Source organism: Solanum pennellii, chromosome 9 (assembly GCF_001406875.1).
Source record: "Solanum pennellii chromosome 9, SPENNV200".
Classification (NCBI taxonomy): Eukaryota; Viridiplantae; Streptophyta; class Magnoliopsida; order Solanales; family Solanaceae; genus Solanum; species Solanum pennellii.
Genome location: NC_028645.1, coordinates 68,053,141 through 68,064,158, shown reverse-complemented (window position 1 = coordinate 68,064,158; position 11,018 = coordinate 68,053,141). Strand labels below are relative to the sequence as shown.

Genomic DNA, 11,018 nt, shown 5'->3' with positions numbered 1-11,018 from the left:
TATTTTATGTTGAAGGAAGGTGTTTTTTTGTGGAGCTTTGCACTCCTCAACTGATCTAGAGTAGTTAGAGTTATACATTGTTGTTGGGTTGTTGTATCCTGGAGGGGAAAAATCAAGAGTTATACTGCTGGATCGGTGTAGATTATGCCGCAGTGAGATTGAATCTTCTTAAAGAGAGCGAGATATATGTGCCTGAACCTAAAGAATTGTTTATACATTTTTGTTCATTTTATTTCAACTGTAATTTATTGTATTTGTGGTATATTACATCATCAGTTTGAGCATGCGATATGAAATTTTTGTGTTGTATATTTTCTCATAAACATTAAAATCTCATAAGTTCCAAACTATTAAAATGGCCCCAATTGTTTATTCAACATTATCAAATAAACAAAAAATAATAAAATCGTATATTAAATTTGTAATGACCCTAAAGTGAAATAGGTCAAACTAGAGCTTCGCATGTGTTTCATGAGTTAATAATGTTTTAAAATAATAACTTTTAGCATTAGAGGTAATGAGGTCAGTTTGATATGTTTGGAAGTAAAACATCAAGGGACGACCAAGATGTTCGATGACTAGACGTCTATGTGCTTGTGTGTGTATTTGTGTATCTTTGCATGTTTAATATATTTTTTGGGGTTCTATTTGATAGGGGAGGATCCTAAGACCTAGATGACAACGTTTAGGGTTTGACATCTGGGTCAACTCCCCAAGGGACACCCTAAGGGTCCTTGAGGAGGATCCAAGCTTTGCAAGAACCTAAGTTAGTCTTCACTTTTCAAAATCAAAACCACCCACCCAAGAAAAACTCTCTCAAAATCCCATTGAAGCTTAATCTCAAGGTAGAGCTTGGATTGAAGGTTTTTAAGTGATTTTTTCACCAAATATTGTAGGTTTCTTCATAGAAGGTATGGTAGTTCATCCTTGACTATTCTCTCATGCAAGGGGCCAATCCAAAGACTTTTCAAAAAGCGTTTCAAATTCCTCAATTCTTCTATTTTGAATTCTAAGTATGGGTTCTTACATTAAATTGTTTTAATGAATGAATTATGTTATTTTTCAATGTTAGTTAATGATTTTACAGTCAAAAACTCAATGAACCCATGAATATGCCAATCCTCAATTTTTAACTTATTAAGTGGGTTTAATGTATATGATTAGATAATACTAGAGAAGTGTTTCTTATGTCGTATTTTGAATTACCTACTGCCTTTTGTGCTTTATTATGATGATTTTATGGAGAATTGGGAAAAGTGGCAAAGGCTTGCATGAAGGATAAGTTGATGTATCCTGCTTAGTTCTTATTGAATTGATCTTATGTGTGTGTATTGTCAATATGTCCTTGAAAACATTGAGATGTTAAAATGTGTAAGCATGAGTTGTGTTTTAATTCGTTTTCGGAAAATAAGTTTTTTTTATAGGTTTTCTACTTTTTTAGAGTCGTCACTTTGATTTTTAAAGGAAAATCAAGAAAACTTTTGTTTTCAAAACATTTAAAGAGAAAATCGTTTTGAAAATATAAAAGGGGGTTTGGGGATTCTTATTTATATTTTAGGAAGGTTTTTACGGCACCTAAAATATTTGCTAAATCGCGATTATCTGACAACTAACTTATTTGGCTAAAAATATTCTAACTTAATTTTTTAGATCAAAATTATTTGAAATTGTTTGAAAAAAGGAAGTATTAATTTTACTAAGTGAATTTTAATTTGTAAAGTTTATATTAAGCATATTTACTTATTTGATTTAATCGAGTCGTTAAAACAAAGTGACGTCTTATGGGGTATTTGAATTTTTCTAACCTTAAAACTAATAATAAGTATCAATCAGCAAGTAAACGATAAAGAAGAGAGAGAGAGAGAGAGAGAGAGAGAGAGAGAGAGAGAGGGAGTTGGGTCAATATCCAGTTTCTGTCCGCCTGGACCGGTATTTTGACCCATTTCGCTTTGGGTTTTTGACCTATTTCAATTTTGTACCTGTCCTAAGTTCTAGCAAAATAATACAAATATGACAAGGGCTTAGGTAGGCCTGGGCGTTCGGTCGGTTCGGTTCGGTTCGTAAATATCGGTTCGGTTTTTCGGTTTTCAATTTGGCCAAATATGAAAGCAAACAAAACAGAAATAAATTCGGTTCGGTTCGGTAATTATAAATTCGGTTTGGTTTATTTCGGTTCGGTTTTGGTTTAACCAAATTTAATACAAAAAATGGTAAAACAGACATCGTGATAACTAGATATCGACTCAATCAGCAATAATAAAAAAACTATCAAAAGTCAAGACAACATCACAACAACACTAGAAAGTTCAACAAACTTGTGTCCACTAAAATAGAGTTAGTTACAAACTAAAGTCATCATTATCTGGCTCATTGCAACTTCCAGCAACAAAGAGATATAGAAAACCAAAAAATCATCGTTGCAACTTCGACCTCCATTGCAATAGCTCCCAAGTTCTAGTAGATAGCAACCAAGAAAATAACAAAACATTGATGGACCTGCGAGAAAATAGAACTGTTTAGACAAATGATCTACATTTCATAATAGAATATATAAAAATATCAAGCAAGTTATGTAAATAAGTTCTTTACTTACTTGTTACCACACATCACTAGTCCATAGTTGAACTTACAAGCTGCAACTATATATCAATTATACTAGATTCAGTCCCACTACAAGCAAAATCTAAAAAAATGTGAAAGAATTTGTTAGTTGTTAAGAAACACAAGTAACAAAAATATTTTCAATATAGTTAATACAAATATCAAATTCTTACCAAGTTCAAGTTGTTCAAGATACTCTAAATCTTCCTCAATATTGATTGGAAAAGACTCACTTCTAAGCCAATCTTGAACACAAATAAGAGATTGCACAATTTTAGGAGTTAATGAACTCCTAAAGGGATCAAGAACACGACCTCCTGTGCTGAATGCACATTCTGATGTGACACGTGAAATGGGTATGGCTAACACATCACGAACCATCTCCGCGAGAATAGGAAATCTTAGATCATTGACTTTCCATCACATTAATATATCAAAGTCATCACTATCTTGCTCAATATCTTCCGCAAGATATCTTTCCAATTCTAATTTATTACCTCAACTTCCACTAACTTCATTATGCTTCTCAAATTGTTGTTTCGTTCTCATTCTTCCTCTATTTACAAAGTTGCCACAACCACTCACACTAGATATACTTGATGAATTGTCATATGAAGTGGGTGAAGATGGTACATGTAAAGAGGTTTTTGGGGACTTGACATAATACTCAAACTGTTTGTTCATGTATTTTTTCACTTCTGAACATAGCTTTTCCCCAACTTCTTTTCCAAACATATCCACAATTGCAAATGGAACATAATCAAGCTAGTTACGGGGATCCAATACAGATGAAATAAAGATCATCTTGTTCATTTTTTGTGGTTCACCCCAATACTTTTTGAACTTCTCATTCATACTTTACGCCATTTCTTTCAAATTACTATCTTCATTTTTCATCATCTCTTTCAAAATAAGATTAAGTTTAGCAATTTCAACAAAGTGTGTATTGCTAGTGACATAATTAGAACATGAGACCTTCAACGTAAGTACATAAAAAGTTTCAAGAAATTTCACTGTTGACCTCACATTTTTCCAGTCAACACTTGAAAGAATATTTGCAGTAGTTCCATCTTCAACACTAGTTTCTTCTTCAACACTAGTTCCATCTTCAACACTAGTTCCATCTTTGTTTTCAGAAGAATCAGAACCAAAGGTACGAAGATGATTCAAGTATGCAATAACATAAAACTATATATTTCAAATGCAAGCTCAAATTGTTGTTCTATATCAAGCATCAAATATGTAGAGTTCCACATAGTAGGAACATCTAAACATAATGATTTCTTACAAGTTATCAATTCAGATTCACAAACATTCATTAAACTTTCTATGTCTTGCGGGAGATTGTTTAATGTATTTCACGGCTTGTCTCACTATCTTGACAGACTTACCAATTTCCTTCAACCCATCTTGCACAATAAGATTAAGGATATGTGCCATACACCTCACATGAAGATGGTCACCGTCCATAACGTTAGTTCCCCAATTGCTCAATTTTTTAGACATTTCTTTCACAGTAACATCATTAGAACTAGCATTATCAATTGTAATAGTAAACACATTATCCAAACCCCATTCAAGCAAACAATTAGAAATGCAAGACGCCATATCCACGCCCTTATGACTAGAAATAGGATAAAAATTTATTATTCTTTTATGCAAAATCCAATTTCTTTCTATAAAGTGGGCTGTCAAACACATGTAGTTTATTTTTTGTATAGAGGTCCAAGTATCTGTTGTAAGACAAACTCTTGGACGTGCTTCTTTGAAAACCTTCTTCAAAAGTTTTTTTTTCTTCAATGTATAGTTCATAACAATCTCTCGTCTCAGTTCTACGAGAAGGAATATGAAATTGCGGCATTGTAACTCTAATGAAGTTTTTAAAACCCTATTTCTCAACAAAACTAAATGGTAGCTCGTCAACAATTATCATTTTGGCTAAAGCTTTCCTACTTTGTGTTTGGTCATATTTCCAAGTGCTAATGACCCCTTCCTTTGCTCCCGTTGAAGATGGTGGAAAATTAATTAGATTTTGACCTTTATCCACGGTGTCACGAGGAAATTTAGGACATGTTCTCATATGAGTATTCATTGATGACGTACCATTAGATGATGTAGAAGCTGCATAAGCTTTTGCATAATACTTGAATTTTGCTTTACTAGCTCCATTTTCATCGGTGAACTTTTCAAAATGCTTCCAACAATTAGCTCTAGGTTCCATGGTTTTTCTTTTATTTGAAGTATCAACATCAACTTCAACCTCACTGGGAGATGAGGTGTAAGGTATGCTCTCATTTGGAGCTCCACTTTCACTTCCCTTACATCCAGTTTGTGCCATCTATATGAAAGTGAAACAAACAGCAAGAACAACAATCAACAAAGTTAGAAGGATCAGGCCTCACAAAGTCACCCCTCAGATTTGTTACAACTTACAAGGAAACAAACAATAAAATCAAACGCAAGAGCACAAAGAAGTAGGAACAACTACAAAATCAGTACATGAGAGTTGAGAGATGACTGATGATGAGAGTTTAAGACAATTTGACTAACTTACAGTTACGAGTGACGACAAACGAGAGTTAAGAGTGACTAACTGATGATAAGACGGAAGTGGCGTCTCGGGCTATCATCGACTAGCCACGACGTTAGCGTGTGCTGCTGCTGCGGCCTGCATATCAGCGTGACAGGCTGACAGCATGGAGGGCAAGCGGCGTTACGGACTTACGAGCGGCATGACGGCGTGGCGCGTTCGGACTTACAGACGGGGTGGCGGGCTGGCGACGTTACAAACTGGACGTGGTCGACTCTCGACTGGTAGTGGTCGGTATGTTTCAGTGTGTGTAATTTTATATGATGTTAATTTACGGATTTATCAATTTAGGGATTTATCATTTATCAATTGATAGGAAATTGGATTGGGTAATTGGGTTATGGGTATTTGGGTTAGGAATTTGGATAGTTGAGCTTGGGCTGACTGCTGAGTAATAGGAATTTATGTAGTTGGGCTTGGGCTGACTGCTGAGAATAATAGTATGGGACGCATTGAAGGATTAGGAATGGGTTATGGACTTATGGGGCAACAATTATATATATGTGTGTGTGTGTGTGTGTGTATATATATATATATATATATATATATATATAATTTTGGTTTTTCGGTTTACCGAATTTTTAAATCTAAAAACCAAAAACCGAACCGAAATACTGAAATGTAAAAATTCAAAACCGAAATCGACCGAAATAACCGAAAAACTGAAACTGAAATTAAAAAAAAAAATCATTCGGTTGATTTTTTCGGTTTGAACCATATTATGCCCAGCCCTAGGCTTAGGCCCAATTTTGACAAAATACAACATTAAATAAAAAAAGTTGGCTTTTGTCCACAAGACTTCAACTCTTCAATTTACTTCATATCCTCTAATTTTGAGAGATCTGTTCGTCGATTTTAAGGTTGGGACATTCGATGGAGAATTTGAGCATTTACGGCTCTCTCGAAATGCAAGATGGGAGGCAAGAGTTCATGGCGAACTCGGACGGTTTTTACATGCATAAAAGGGAAAGGAACATTATCATACGACCTAACCAAAACGGACAGTAAAAAATAACATACTAAATTATGCAAAGGGAAGAAATGAGACATATATACTTATAACATAATTAAAGGACATCATATAAGTCCAAATAGAAAGCTAAAAAAATGACTAAAGAACATTCTGATAGTTCCAACTAAATTAATTAACATGGTAGTTAGCTATATACACTAAAGTGATCAAAATCACACTTCAATCAACTACATAAAATATTATAATGAACAATATTTTTTTATGAGAATTAAGTAAAAGGTGAGCAACCATGAAACCTACAGACATTACTAGTATATGCATAAGCTGGGGAGGAAACGTAACAATCTAAAAAATAAACATGATAGGCAAGTCTCACATACTACTCCTTTTCTAAAAAATAAAATAAAATAGTACAATTAAACACTAACAAATTTAGCACTTAGAGAGCACTTGAACAAAGGGCGATTTTTCAGCAATAAACTCATACTTAAGTCGCTGACGCGCACACATAAATGACCTTAGACTTTGAACAAGAATCTACAAAAAACTGCACATTTAAGACAGGCTCGAGACAAAAGAGAGCTCATGCACAAGAAAAAAAAAGAAAGATTAACAACAGTACTAGGATGATAGTTAACTTAAACACGAGACAATCGATTAACAAACGAGAGATCTTACTAAGCAAACAAAGTAACTCAAAACTCTAAGTGACATGCTACAAGCTTCTGATATTATACCAAATATTTAACTATAATTATATCTCAATTAGACAAAATAAAGAAAGAGACTTCCCATATATTAGTTAGACCTCATATTCCACACATATAAAGTAAGGGAAAGAACTAATTCAAATAGAAATCGATTCACTGTTAAAGGGATTTGACTGACATTAACATGAACTCAAATCACAACAACTACAAATTCTCGTATTTAAATACAATACTCAAGAAGCCTACCAGACGGTAACTCGGGAATAGAATATAAACATTGCTAATTTCTAGATCTTTTTGGACTAAAACTTCAGTAAGCTTAATCATCCCATAGGACTTGCACCAACTATAAAACTAGTCAAAATCTATTCCAACACATTAACACCTCCCTTGAATGCAAGAAGAAGAAGAGGACATAGCTACCAATTTAAACAATGATGAAAATATCTTACTAATCCTGAAAACATTCTAGATACATTAATAACACACACAAAAAAACTTCTTTACAACAACAAATCTTCAGACTAGTAACTGAATAACAAAGTAAGCAAGAGAACTTAATGCCAACTAACAATCCAAAAATTAGAGTTCAAACCAGCGTAGAAGACTAAAACACTATGCTATTTATTGAAAATAAATTTTAATAAATAAATTGGCTAGGCCAAGGAAAGTCGGTCTCTACGCAAAAAAAAAGGCCAAAGACAAGTTACAATCAAACAGTCAAAGTCGAGAAAGACACGCTAGAATGTGATCAACTAGCTAAAACTAAACATGAACTAAAATATCACTAAGAACATGAGACAGTAACATAAATTTTAGGCAAGACGAAGTGGATACTTAATCGACCATAATATGGAATAACTAAAATATCACTAAGAACAACTAAACGGAAAGTATAGAACAACTACGAATCCAAGAAAAAAACAAAGCTAAGAAGAGACGTTTACCTTTGTTGGGGCAGCGAACGGGAGAAAGATGAGCTGAGCTTCTACCACCACGCAACTCGGATTCTAACAACAACCTAGCGCTCTAAGCGAGCTTATGCCGAATGAAAACAGAGGAATCGAACTAGACTAGGACTGATTCCCTGTTATCATTCTTTAAACGTATCTTTTATCTATTTTTCAAGCTTTTTCCTTGGTATATGTTAAAAGAAAACTTAATCCCAAAAATATTTTGGCCCCTTTTTCCCTTAAACTTTTTTCCAAAAAAAAAAAAGCCAGACGAGGGCTTAAATAGAGGAGATTTTCTGAGAAAATGGAGGGAATTAAGGACCGATTCTAAAATTCAAAATTTTTTAAATTCCCTTCTTCAAAGATGAGATTGCTAACAGCTAGAATTCGTACCTTTCTCAATGGAATGAGAATGGTATTCGTCCGATTTTATGAGCAAAGGCCGAAGATCTACAAGATAAAGACACCTGGATTCGAGGAGAAGAGAAGTCGCTGCATGACTTCCCGATTTCCTGTAGTCTGGGTCGATTTTTTGGATTTCTCGCGTTGGAGGACAAACACGCGCAGGTGTCGGCTCAGTTGTACGCATTTGGGATTGTTGTGCGTATAGTTGGTTTTGTGTTTGCTAGAATGGCGTTGGGCTGCGTCTTTTTGGAATTGAAAGTGGGCTGGGGGGGAATATTTGATTGGGCTGCCGGAAGTAAAGGGAATTGGGTTGGGTTTTTTTTGTATTAAGAAAAGGCCCAAAATTGATTTGGTTGTGATATTTGGCTATAAATAAATTAATCAATAAACTTCTAAATTTTAACGAAATAAAATAATAGACTAGATAATAAAATAAAAATAGGGAAAAAATAAAAATAGAATGAAATGCATACTATTATATAACTAAACTATCTAGTAAAATATTTAAACAAAGTAAAATCTTTCGAGAAAATTTTCGAGTAATCATAAAATATACGTATCATAAATATAATTACGTAAATCATATATATTATCTTAAAATTATAAAAGTGATGAGATTAATCTAAAATAACTTACAAATATTTTAAACTTTATAAAATCTAATTATTTTAAATCGTTTAGAATTAACAAACTCGATGACTAATTCATGTTACTAAGGTCCAAAATTGGGTGTCAACAAGTTGTATTGTGAAGTTTTCAATGTGTGTCTTGAAGATGGCGCTGTCTAAATGAGGTATAATATGAATGTGAAGCATGATAGTGTGTGAATTATGATTATTGTAGCATTATTATGTGTAGAAGTCAATGTTCTGAATATGGTGGTTATGTGAACAGTGTTCTCACATATACTCTCACACATACTTTGAATAAAAAAAAATAAAGTTAATTAATGAAAATGGGGGATTCTAGGGTAGACATAATTCGTGAGAAGAGATAAAATGTCTAACACTAACCCTACTATTCCTAAGAACTCTAGCGAATGAAGAAGGGGGATTTTGGGGTGGACACTCTTCGTGAGTTGAGATGAAGTGTTTAGTAGCAATCTACCTATTCCCTAGAGTTTTCCAAAGATAGGTTGGAGGTTGGATACTCTTCATCACTTGAGATGTAGTATTCAAAAGTAACCTCTAGAGATTAGTACATTTGTTTAGGATGCGATGTAATACTTGGTAATCCCTTAACCTACAGCTAATGAATGTAATGAATGTCTAGAACTCTGTGGGGCCTTATGCTTGGCACCGAGACGATTTTGAAGAAGGGTTGGATCTGTCATGACCGGAGTCTAGACCCAGACGAGATCGGCGTCATTGACCTCTCACAGGTCGCAGACAAGCCTAGATACGTCATTCTTACTTCATCTAGATTAATTTTAGCGGAAAATTTAAAACTTTTTGTTTCCTAACATGCTTCCTAAACATTCTATTACATGTATAATTGTTCACCATCAACTATCTAACATTAAGATCATCAAATGAAAGAAATAGTCCATAGCTGCATTAAATGTGTACTTGCTAAAACGACACCAATACAAAGTCTGAAATGAAACACTTGTGGAACATACTCCACTAGCTAAAGCCTACATCTAGGCTAGATAATAACAGTAGACAGCCTCGAAAGCATGAGGGCCTACCAAGTTCAGATGAAAGCTCCACGTCTGGATAGCTGCAACGTCAACCTGTAAGCTCAAGCGTCCACCTGTGCCTGCACCTTAAAATATAGAGTTGTTGGAATTAGTACACACTTGTACTAAGTATGGGCATATGCAAGCACACACCAAGGACATGCATGAGAAAGAATAGCTCTTTCATAACAACATGATTTATGGGAAGTCAAGTAAGTGGACTTGCCAAATTTGGATCAGGAAAGTCAATGGACCTGCCAAATTTTGATTTGGAAAGTCATGCCATGAGTGTAACATGCATCATCAAACTTATCATTTTCTAAACAGCACATAACATATTTCACATAGCACATATCATAATTCATATAACACATAATTTTGTTCATATCATTCATTCGTATGTCATGGGACCTTGGAATCATGGACTTGACATTAAGACTTCCCAAAATGAGGGCTCAATATATGGGACCTCAACTAGGAAGTCTGCGTTAGCAAACACAGAGTCTGCTTCATTCATTCACACATACTTCATTTGATTTCATTCATGGGCTAGTGTAAACACCAGCAATACTTAGGATGTAGTTTAAGACTTTCATTGGGTTTGTTGTGCAATGACCAAGAATGACCTAATGTCATTACTTGAATGTAACTCACCTCTTGATTATCCTATCCTAACATCTTTGATATTATTCGTTTCATTGTGTGCATCATTTGAGGCTGGCCTTATTCATTCATTGGGAACTTTAACTTTAACCGACATAGATCATTGAGTATCATGAAATCTAGTTTCATGAAACCATACACTGAAAAGAGGTTGAATCACCAGACAAAGTGACCCAAAACATGCAAGAGTAAATGGGAATTGAACCCTGCCAGATCCCTATATTAACAGTATAGGTTCGAAGACTAGGAGATACAAGGAGACCCATACCCGGCATGCCGTACAGTCTCATCTCATGAGAGTTACGTGAACCTCCTCCCTTCCCGAAAGAAGGCATCACCGCTCATAGCTAGTCTATCGGTGCTCAGTATAAAGTTCCATTACATTCAACTCATACGTCATGGAAGCTAGCTTCTACTATGAGGACATCATAGCTCAATAGAT

At 34.5% G+C, this 11,018-nt stretch overlaps 1 long non-coding RNA gene across 1 annotated transcript; it reads right to left on the bottom strand.

Moving 5' to 3' along the window:
• Window positions 1-2,222: 2,222 nt before the first annotated feature.
• On the bottom strand, window positions 2,223-8,429 carry LOC107029259. Its single transcript, XR_001457959.2, has 4 exons — window positions 7,822-8,429; window positions 2,775-4,939; window positions 2,594-2,683; window positions 2,223-2,496 (listed from the first exon to the last, which is right to left on the bottom strand). It is a non-coding gene; the product is annotated as an uncharacterized LOC107029259 (long non-coding RNA).
• Between the last annotated feature and the right edge of the window lie 2,589 nt (window positions 8,430-11,018).